The sequence below is a fragment of the Misgurnus anguillicaudatus genome, chromosome 14 (genome assembly GCF_027580225.2).
Source record: "Misgurnus anguillicaudatus chromosome 14, ASM2758022v2, whole genome shotgun sequence".
Lineage (NCBI taxonomy): Eukaryota > Metazoa > Chordata > Actinopteri > Cypriniformes > Cobitidae > Misgurnus > Misgurnus anguillicaudatus.
In genome coordinates this window covers 4,254,192-4,264,576 of record NC_073350.2, presented here as the reverse complement: position 1 = coordinate 4,264,576, position 10,385 = coordinate 4,254,192, and positions in this window count along the sequence as shown.

Here is a 10,385-nt window from a genome sequence, read left to right as displayed (position 1 = left end):
ACGTGCTTGACGACTATGCTTTTCCTGCAGCTCATAAGCAGTACTTCTCCACTTTTCCCTCAACTTATATGGTAACTTCAAGACAATAGCACGCATGTTGGATGGCATATTCATCTCTGACATATAGCTGATGTCCTCCATAGCGTTACAACAGACACGTAAAAACAAAGCAAAGGCTTGCAAAGCTTCAATGTCTTCAGATTTTACTGATGGCCATCCAAGAGCCTTTTCCATGTATGCAGTGGCTATTTTTTGTTCATTTCCAAAACGTTCTTGTAAGAGGGCCTTTGCTCTTTGATATCCTCTGTCTGGTGGCATGTGCTGACAGCTCTTAACCAGCTCCCTTGGTTGTCCTTTAGTATACTGCTCCAAAAAGTATAAACAGTCTATGCTGCTACCAGCAGCCTTTCCCTCCACTCCATGCTCAAATGCTCTAATAAAGGTGCTGTACTCAAGCGGATCTCCATCAAAGCATGGTATATCCCTTGGAGGTAATGATACTGAAGAATGTTGTTGCACTAATAAAGCTGTTATGTCGTTTTGTTGTTTCATAATGGAAAGAAGATTGCCCTGGTCCGCATTAGTTTGCATCAGGTCAACATGTTGAATGGGTTTCTTTGTATGACGTGTTGCAGGATACGTTTCCTGACATATTTGAGGTATGCTTGGTTGGGGATTCAGAGCATGAGCTTTTGGTACAACATACTGTGAAAATGTTTCCTTGTGTCGTGCTCCCATTGATATGGCAGTTTTGTCACCTCCTATTGATGGAAGATTGAACTGAGGATTAGAATACTTAGGCTGAGCCTCCGTTAGCGCTGCTGCAGTGCTGCCTCCTGTTGGTGGAAGATTAAACTGAGGATTGGAATACGTAGGTTGAACCTCTGTTTGCACTGCCGCATTGCTGCCTCCTGTTGGTGGATGATTAAATTGAGGCTTTGAACTTTGCGGAACAAATTCCGTGGCAGAGAGTCTGAGAGAAGATTTACGTTTAGAACTTTGCAAATATGAATTCATTCCATCTGAATGAGCTTGTGAGCTCTCCACATCAGATCCTCTGTAAATATTAACCATTGCAGTTTGTACAGCAATTTGACCTTGCAATTCCAGCAATTCCTTTTTCCGTCTGATTTGCTCCTCCTGGGCGTCCAGCTCATGTTTTTCTTTAAGGGCAGCTGCCTTAGCAATAAGAGCAGCTTTTTCCGCCTCTGCTTTTAGGCATGCAGAGGAAATTGAAGACCTTGAAGACCTATTGCTGTAACGGCCAGTTGATGAGCCTGATTTACCACCAACATTAGAAACGCTGTCCCCTGGACTAATGTCATCAGTGACCACCGTGGTGGCTGGTGCAGCTTCATTTAATACAGCATCATCATCATTGTTCCCTTTTTCAAACAACCACTTTTCCACATTTTGTATAATTGCTTTATTGTTGTGCATTTGAGTTTCAACCCATTCATTTTGCTTTGACATTTCATCATCAGGCAATTTTTGTTTCAATGCTTCGTGAAACTGTTCAATTTCCACACAAAGTTTCAAACACATTTCATACTTTGTTTGTACCTCAGTCACATTTCCCTTTAAAAGCATCAGTTGCTTAACATCCTTTGTTAATTTGTATAATTTCTTTAACCTGGAATTCCTTTCCTTTTGATTTGATATGATTTGTATTTGCAATGCTTTGACCGTCAATTTGACCGATCTTTTACCACTTTTATTTTCCGTTTCATTTTGATTGACAGCTGCAGACACATCACTCATTTTGATATAGCAGAACTGCTGAAGGCTTTATTAAGAATTGTAGCAGGACGTACCTGTATCCTTTTTGTGAGAAGGCCAATCTCTTCAACATAGCTTGTAACAATCCTTATTTTGTCCTACCGTGATTCCTCTGCGAACCTCTTTCCCAGCGTGTGTCTGCATTCAGTGGATTCAGCTGGCACTCAATCAATGAAGCGCGGCGCTGTCCTTCGCGTGGCAAATCCAAACTTTCCGTCCTTTGAAGCTGAGTTTTTCAACAAAATGTAGCGGCAATCTGTCCACAAAAAAATGCCACTACAGGTATTTTGAAGCCCTTTCCAACTCTTGCTGTTGCAAATGAATGAGGTCCTCCATCGTTGTATAATTTACTCTTCTTTATTATGTAAATTTAAAAACATATACAAACGACTGACTTAACGTTTACAAACAAACAGACTAAAAAACCATCACCATCGCACAGCTGAGGTTGAAAAACTGTGTGGCTTCCTCAGCTAAATTCCTACTCTGGCTTCCCAGTGATTCCCTTACTAACCTGGCTGATTAGCACATCCACACAGGTGCGCAGGTGACGTAACAGACAAATCATTCACGCAAACCTCACGCCCACCCACACACACACTATACATGCACACACATTTACATTGGCCACAACACAGGGGTAGGAGGTTCTTACTACTGACACTGTTCGGTCCTCTTCGAGGCGTTGCTGCAAACACAGGTAAGTGATATACTGCACAGGTAGGTTACTCACAACACTGGGGCCTTGGGTTCTCTCCAAAGCATTCGTGGAGACAGAGGTAAAGGGTTTCTCACTACTGACACTGTTAAATCCTCTTCAAGGCGTTGCTGCAGACACAAGTAAGTGATATACTGCACAGGTAGGTTACTCACAACACTGGGGTCTTTGGTTCCCTCCAAGGCATTCGTGGGGACAGAGGTAAAGGGTTTCTCACTACTGACACTGATAAATCCTCTTCAAGGCGTTGCTGCAAACACAGGTAAGTGATACACTGCACAGGTAATGTTACTCACAACACTGGGGCCTTTGGTTCCTTCCAAGCATTCGTGGAGACAGAGGTAATGGGTTCTCACTACTGACACTGTTAAATCCTCTTCGAGGCGTTGCTGCAAACACAGGTAAGTGATACACTGCACAGGTAATGTTACTCACAACACTGGGGCCTTTGGTTCCTTCCAAGCATTCGTGGAGACAGAGGTAATGGGTTCTCACTACTGACACTGTTTGATCCTCTTCGAGGCGTTGCTGCAAACACAGGTAAGTGATACACTGCACAGGTAATGTTACTCACAACACTGGGGCCTTTGGTTCCTTCCAAGCATTCGTGGAGACAGAGGTAATGGGTTCTCACTACTGACACTGTTTGATCCTCTTCGAGGCGTTGCTGCAAACACAGGTAATGGTTGGGTTCTCTCCTCTGGCCTCAACGTGCTATTTCTTCGCACAATCTGCACGGGGCCCGGGCGGCTTCAGTTACTGCCAATACAGCACACACACAGCAAGCTTAGTGAAACACACAATAAAAAGTCACACTCACCACAGCACTCTGCACACGCACTCCACGTGAAGTTAAGGCTGGGCACAACGCCCCTCTATGTCTTCCGGTTACTTCTTCGGCTCGCCTACGCATTCAATCTCCGCAGGGCCGGTAACCTTCAACACCCCCAAAAAGATAATAGTAACTCCTCTTCTGGATACCACAGAGCGTTTCGTTGTGATTGTTTACTCACGCTTGGTTGTCCAACCGATTTCTCAATATACATCCACCAGCGTCGTGTTTGCTTCTCCACATCCAAATCACATGATAACTTCCTTATTCCAACGTCTCCAACCTCTCGTCTTCCCTGAGGCATAAATGTGAGTCAACCCAGCCGATTTCCACCGTCACAACGAGCACAAGCAACGTATGCACAAAGTGCCACCAACAACACGCTCCGGTGTAGTGCTCCTTTAATTTTCACCGCTCCGTCCTTCTCGTTTTTCTGGGCTGCCGCACTCTTTCCTCGCGCTATAAGCGCTTCCGTGGATCTACGGCGCCCTCCGGCTCCTCAAAGGACGGAGCGTGTGAACAGGTCTGCCCTAGGCAGTAAAAGGAGCTCGTGCCCGAAACAACTCTTCTCCTCTGTGCTTCTTTGGACCTTTTTAATGTGTCTTGTCTCTCCTCCTGCTCCAATCACGGGTCGTCACGTTAATGCCCCACCCCTGTTGCTCATTCCCTCGTAATCTGTGTTGTCAGGGAGACCAGGAAGTAAAATAGTGTAGTTAAAAATCGGGCCCGGGCGGAAACCATCTTCAGGCGGAACCTTTCTCCGCCACTTTTGGTTCCGCCCCATCATAGTCACCCGGTGACATTTATCTGAAAATGTTTTTTTTTTTTTTGCACATATAGGCCAGTAGTCTTCATGACAGAAATGTTGTGTAATTAATAACTTTTCAAAACACAATATGCATTACATGACAAAAATAACAGGTTTGGGACCTCAGTGATGTTCCTGATGTGAGGTTTTCATTTACCCTCAACCCAGGTGCCCCAATCATGGTGGATAAGGAAGTGATTTGTAGCTGTTTTAGAGATTCTGATTGGCTTACGTGTGCTTGAGCTTCCCGTTACAATGCCACCTACAGGTTTGGCATGCTCTTGTCGGCATATACATGAATATCAGCTGATGTCACTCACTTGTCTTCCGCCATTTTGAGGACCTGAAGTGGTTGCAAAAGAACTAGAAGCTATGCCTTCAATATGCTGTGAGCATCAAAATCACTATTTTAACAACGGCAAATCATCCAAAGTCAGTTGTTCAAAACCTTCTTTTTTGTTAACTCTGTGTTCACAAACAATGTTCTCAATGCTCGAGTTCACATGTAGAGACACAGGCGATACTTCGAGCAAAATATCATGTTGTGTTGAGCCTTCTTATGTTGTAAAATAGTGGTAGTTCGGTAGCAGCGGACAGCGGCTGGAAGAACGCATCAGGGATCGAGTAGGCATCACACCTTAACCGAGATATATATTTTTTAAAGTAGCGTTTCTTTTCATGACAGTCGAGATGCGACATGCTGTCTTTCGTAGCCATTTACTGTATCTGTAAGAATCATAGACAGTAAAAGTTAAGAAATCCGTAAATCGTAGCAAAGTAGCCAATGCTTGTCAATAGCCTACTGGTACTCGGTAGGTCCTCAAGATGGCGGCATGACGTAAAAGGTCATATGACTGAAATCCATGTATATACACAGTTCAAGTTGCTTGTCAATGAACACTTTGGACTCAAAGCACTCTTAAAGATACAACAAGAACATCTAAAAATGCACAGAGAGCTGCAAGTATTTTGCATAATTTCAATAATCACTGGTAGTTCAGCCTGGTCTCACTGTTAATAACTATTAATACTTTAAAAAACACAAAACTTTTTTGTATGAACCATTTAATCAATAATGTTACCACCCTAACCTTACCCAAACACAAACCCTTTTTATAAAAGAAAAAGAAATATAACATATTGTTTTATATTATTGCAAACTAACTGACAAAACTGTGTAGGAAACAATAGTAACAATATAGCATTGAAAATACAGTTTAAGCCACTAAGACAGTCCTACCCAAAACAGTTTAATAAAATCATGTACTGTTGTTAGAAATAAAAAGCATAACTGTTAAGTGTAAGCACAATAATTTTATTTATTGCGAAATTTTAAAAGCAGTATTAAAGGCAGGGTATCTCATTTGATCCAGAAACATTTGCTGGTTAAAAGTCTCCTCACATCCTGATAGCAATCACTGTGTTAAGTTGTTTAAATGTATTTGTAGAAATGTATGTCATCTGTGAAAGACGTAGGACCAAAAAATGTTCAAACAAACATAGATTTCGGTCCGAACGGATGTTGCTATTTTTGTCCCTCATCCGTAAGCGTAATTTGAATGCCACCGCGCACCTTTTTTACGCAGACACCATACGTCATCGGCGCGTTCATGTGCACTCAACTCCTGTATGTAAACAGAGGGAGAATGGCAAACTTTTCTGCTGAATTGACAACCTGCACAGGAGCCACAAAACGAAAGACATGTTTTAGAACAACAACAGCAAAAACTGCCTGGATCAGCAAGGAGCAAAAACACGAATGAACATCGGTAACTTTACTGCTTTACAACGAGACGCAAACGGCAAAGGGTCTGAAAGGATCGTTGCAATGTTTATTTTGGTAAGGTAGGTAAGCGATATCTTTGTATTGAGATTGATTCAGATATTCTACTTTGATGAAAAAAGATATTCTGCTTATGAAATTTGTGTTTGTTTACGGATTAGCGTAACGATATAGTTACTACGTCTACACAACCGAAAGTGTGCTTTAACTACCTCTGGTGTAAACCAGTTGTTTATGTTGGTTATTTTGGTAACGTTATACACTTCGTACTGCAAAGTTTTCTCACTGCTGAATGAGACATGAGATGTGACCGTCTGATCTGTGCGTGTTCATGTGTTTTGAAAGAGGCGTGGCTTTGGATGGCGATTTGAATGGAGGGTGGGAGCGTGATTTCATTGCTAGTCGGCTACCGTTAGCATTTTTTAAAAATTAGATACCCTGCCTTTAATACGAGAACGTTAATCCAGCTTCTTTCTGTCAAGGCACACATTTCAAATTTCAAAAGTACATTGACTGAAAGACAACAATGTCACAAATCTGTGACGTAACACGCAAGAGCCAATGAGCGTTTGATATCACTGCCATAAAGCAAAGTGTCGTAAAGCATCTTGAGGCGCAATATTTGAATTCAAATGCATAACAAATGCGAGATTTGACGTTTACGGTTGCTGATGTGTCATGATTCTGCCAGTCTATCATAGTATTCATAGTTGTTCATAGTCATGTGGCAGGATCGTGGCGGTATCCATGTTTGGCCTTGTTTGGGTATTGTGCGTGTCTTGTCTCTGCCTTCGCCCCCTTGTCTCCTCGTTAATTATTCATTATTGTATAACTCCCTTCACCCTCATTCCCTAGTTTAGTTCTACCCTATTTAATGTCATTTGTCTTGTGCTGATTCATTTTGTTCCTATGTTTGTTCCTATGTGTGTTAACTAGAAGTCAAGTAGTCAAGAATAGTATCCTAGTTAATTGTTTTGTATCCCAGTTTTGTCCCTGTCTCAGTGTAGTCTAGTCTTGTATATTATCTGTCTTTGTCATTGCTTTGTTTTACCCCTCGTGGGTGTTTGATTTCAGTCTTAATAAAAGTCCTTAGTTTACCCGTATCCTGCATCTGGGTCCCGTTCCTGTGAAATCATGACATGATGAGAACTGGGATCAAGATTGGAAATTCAGATCTCGCAATCATATGAATTTTAAAGATGTGGATTACAGGGAATAAATAAAATGAACATCTTTTGTGAATTTATGTTGTTGCATTGGAGAAAACGTTTTTTCTCTTTTTTTGCATTGTTTTTTTGTGTGTCATGGCAAACAAATTAAATGGATCCTGTGCCTGGCCACTCCCCAGATTACAAAAATGATCACAGGTTAAGAGACTTGACAGGACATTGTACACTAGCTAGTCCAAGGAACCAGGGGCCTGCAACATCTTGCCTGCAACAGTTCACAAGAGTTGGCAAGAGTTTATGGAAGATGTTGAAAAGGATTGTAGCTTGACTTAAGCTACTGCATCAGTCATGTCAGACGAGTCAAGCTATCTTCAGAAAGCTTCCGATCTTTCTGTCCACACTTTCATCTTGGGAACAAGTGCACCAGCAACAACTACAATGTCCTCAGCAGCAGGATCCCATGCTGACGGTTCCAGGCTACATACGTAACGTCTTAGCAACCTTTAAAAACATGTATGAAGTGCATGGTTACATAAGCACAGTTTCAAATACCTGTACTTTTTTATTCATCTAGAAGCTGAGGGCTATCATGACACACACACACACACACACGCAGTTTCATCAATGTATTGAAACACAATGGACACTAAAACAAAAAGAGGATCTTTACTTCATCTTAAACTCCAGACACAGACATTGGTTATGATACGTTTAATTTAATAGGCTTCTTAAAATGAAGAATTAACTAGTTAACATGATTTGGTTTGGTATTAAAATACCTGTTTCCCTTTGTCTCGGTGGTAATTTGTTGGCAATATAAGACTGGAAAAAAATGGCAGCTATTTCCACATAAAATGACTTTCTTTAAACAACACTAAACCCTTTATAACCCAGTGTCAGGTCTCACTTTTCTTAGCTGGAATCTCATTAGCATCCAGTCGTGATGTTGTCCTGTGAGTTTTGGGCCCTAACAAAATTACTTAATTACACATCAAAATGTATGGAATGATATTCCGGACATTATTCAAAAATGGTATTTGCAATTGCGTTTCCTACTTGTGAGTGTAAATAATGTGACTTAATTCAAATGCAAACTGTTTGCATTTCCGTTTACGCGAACGTACAATATATGCCAAATTTCAAATGTAAAATCAAAGTCCATTTGCAATTGAATTTCCTATGTCTTTCGAGTTATGACCCTGCCATATTTCAATCTCAATTGCAATTCATCATTTGCTATTTCACTTCCTCTAGCGTCGCATACTGATCTTGCCAAAACTCAAATGAAAACGCAATCCTCTTTGCATTTGCGTTTCCAATGCCTGTACTTAAACTTGTCAATCACAGTGTTGGGGGTGGGGTTATATTATAAGGCGTGTTTGTATTTGGAAGCGACGTCACTCACAGTCGACCACGCTTCACTGCGCTTAAATGGCCACAAGGGGGAGCACAAGAAAAGCTAAAATGATAACGCAGAATTTTTTTTATACATTAAATTATATATTACCTCAGTTATATTACAGCAATTATTACAGTTTTTTACAATCACTTTGCTACTATTTTCAGAACATTGATGTCATTTTTCACAACTCTTAACTCTTTTCTCAATTGCTTGGATACAATACACATAAAACTTGGATCATTTGTTCATTCAACCAAAATCACATGTTCAATATGACACAACTTAACATCAAAGTACTACTGTTTCAAAAGGCTATTCACACATCACATTTCAAATAAGTGTCTATTCATTTTCTTACAATGATCTAACTATCAATCAATACAACTGCCCAAAATGATAAGTAACTGTTGCATTATTCGTAATAGTTGTATGGAAACAGACAAAGAATCTTCCATGTTTACTGAAAATCATGAAAGTTTCAAGATAATGAGGTTCATTGTAACCAATAAGCATGGAGCATGAACCAATTATCACTGTACTGTATAGATGCAGGCCCTTGTAATTGCTTGTCCAATTCTGCCAACTTGTTACTGATGATTGAGTGCAGATTGTGAAATGATGTGACCTATGTTGTGATTGTACTGTAGTGTTTTCATCAATACATTACAAACTTTGTTCAATGATTCCAATGTGTCTGTCGTATTCTCTCTACTACTGCAGTACTTTTACAGATATGTATTTGCTCTACATGTACCATAATGAAATCTGTATCACCAATTTTGTTCTACAATACTTAATGATTGTACAAACAATTACTTAGTGAAACTATCAGTTGCTTGTGTGTGGGTGATCTATAGTTATGTTTCCATGGTATTTCACAGTAAATTTGTGTTTTGAAACAATGATTGTGCAAGTGCAAGATGTCTTTAAAGATGTGAATGCACAATGCAATGTTTTGAACACTAGACAGCCTGTGTTACAAGTGATTACCGTTTTGAGTTTTGTATCTAGAGTTGTGAAAAATGACATCAAGGTTCTGAAAATAGTAGCAAAGTGATTGTAAAAAACTGTAACCAGATAAGCACCGTTTCAAAAGTATGAGTTTTATGAATTAAAGGAGCGCACCTTCATTAATTGATTATTGACCTTCAATTGATTTAGTCAGTAATATGGCAGAATGTTTTGATATGATCTTTCTCATGTCAAACACCATAAGTGTATTATTTTAAACACTTGTGTTTTATTAGAAAGGTATTATTTTATAAATCAGTAAATGAAGTATGCTAAATGCCTAAATGCTCAGTTTGATATTTCGATCAGAAAAATAATATATGAACATTTAGCTGGCTTATATTGACTAAATGTTTTATAAAAGTAATGGCGTCTATTGTGTATCAAAATATCATATAACCTACATTTCTTCAAAAGGTTAACAAAGATTTTGTAACCTTGGTATTTTTAGTAAAACAATATAAAAATGTTAATCTATCTGACAAATCATAGTGTGATCGGTGGCTCAACAGAGTAAGCAACGAGTGACAGCGAGTCGGGAGAAGAACGGTCCCAAAGTTCCCCTTACAGAAATTAACCATGGTTTTAATGTGTTAAAAGTGTAGTAACCGTGATTTTTTGTGTATTGTTTACTATCAGCAAAACCGTCGTTTAAGCATGGTTTAACTATGATTTTTGAAAACCATGGATGTCTAAACCATGTTTTTTTAACTGTTGTATAAGCATGGTTAATTTTCTTAAGGGTAATGTGCAGCATGAGATGTTTCTCGTCATTAATCGTCATGGGGAAACAGGATAAAAGCTGCAAATGCGATCTTTCTGGAGAGGGTGAGAGAAATCTATGTGGACTGATGCTCTAGAACCCTGAAGAAAGAATATGTTA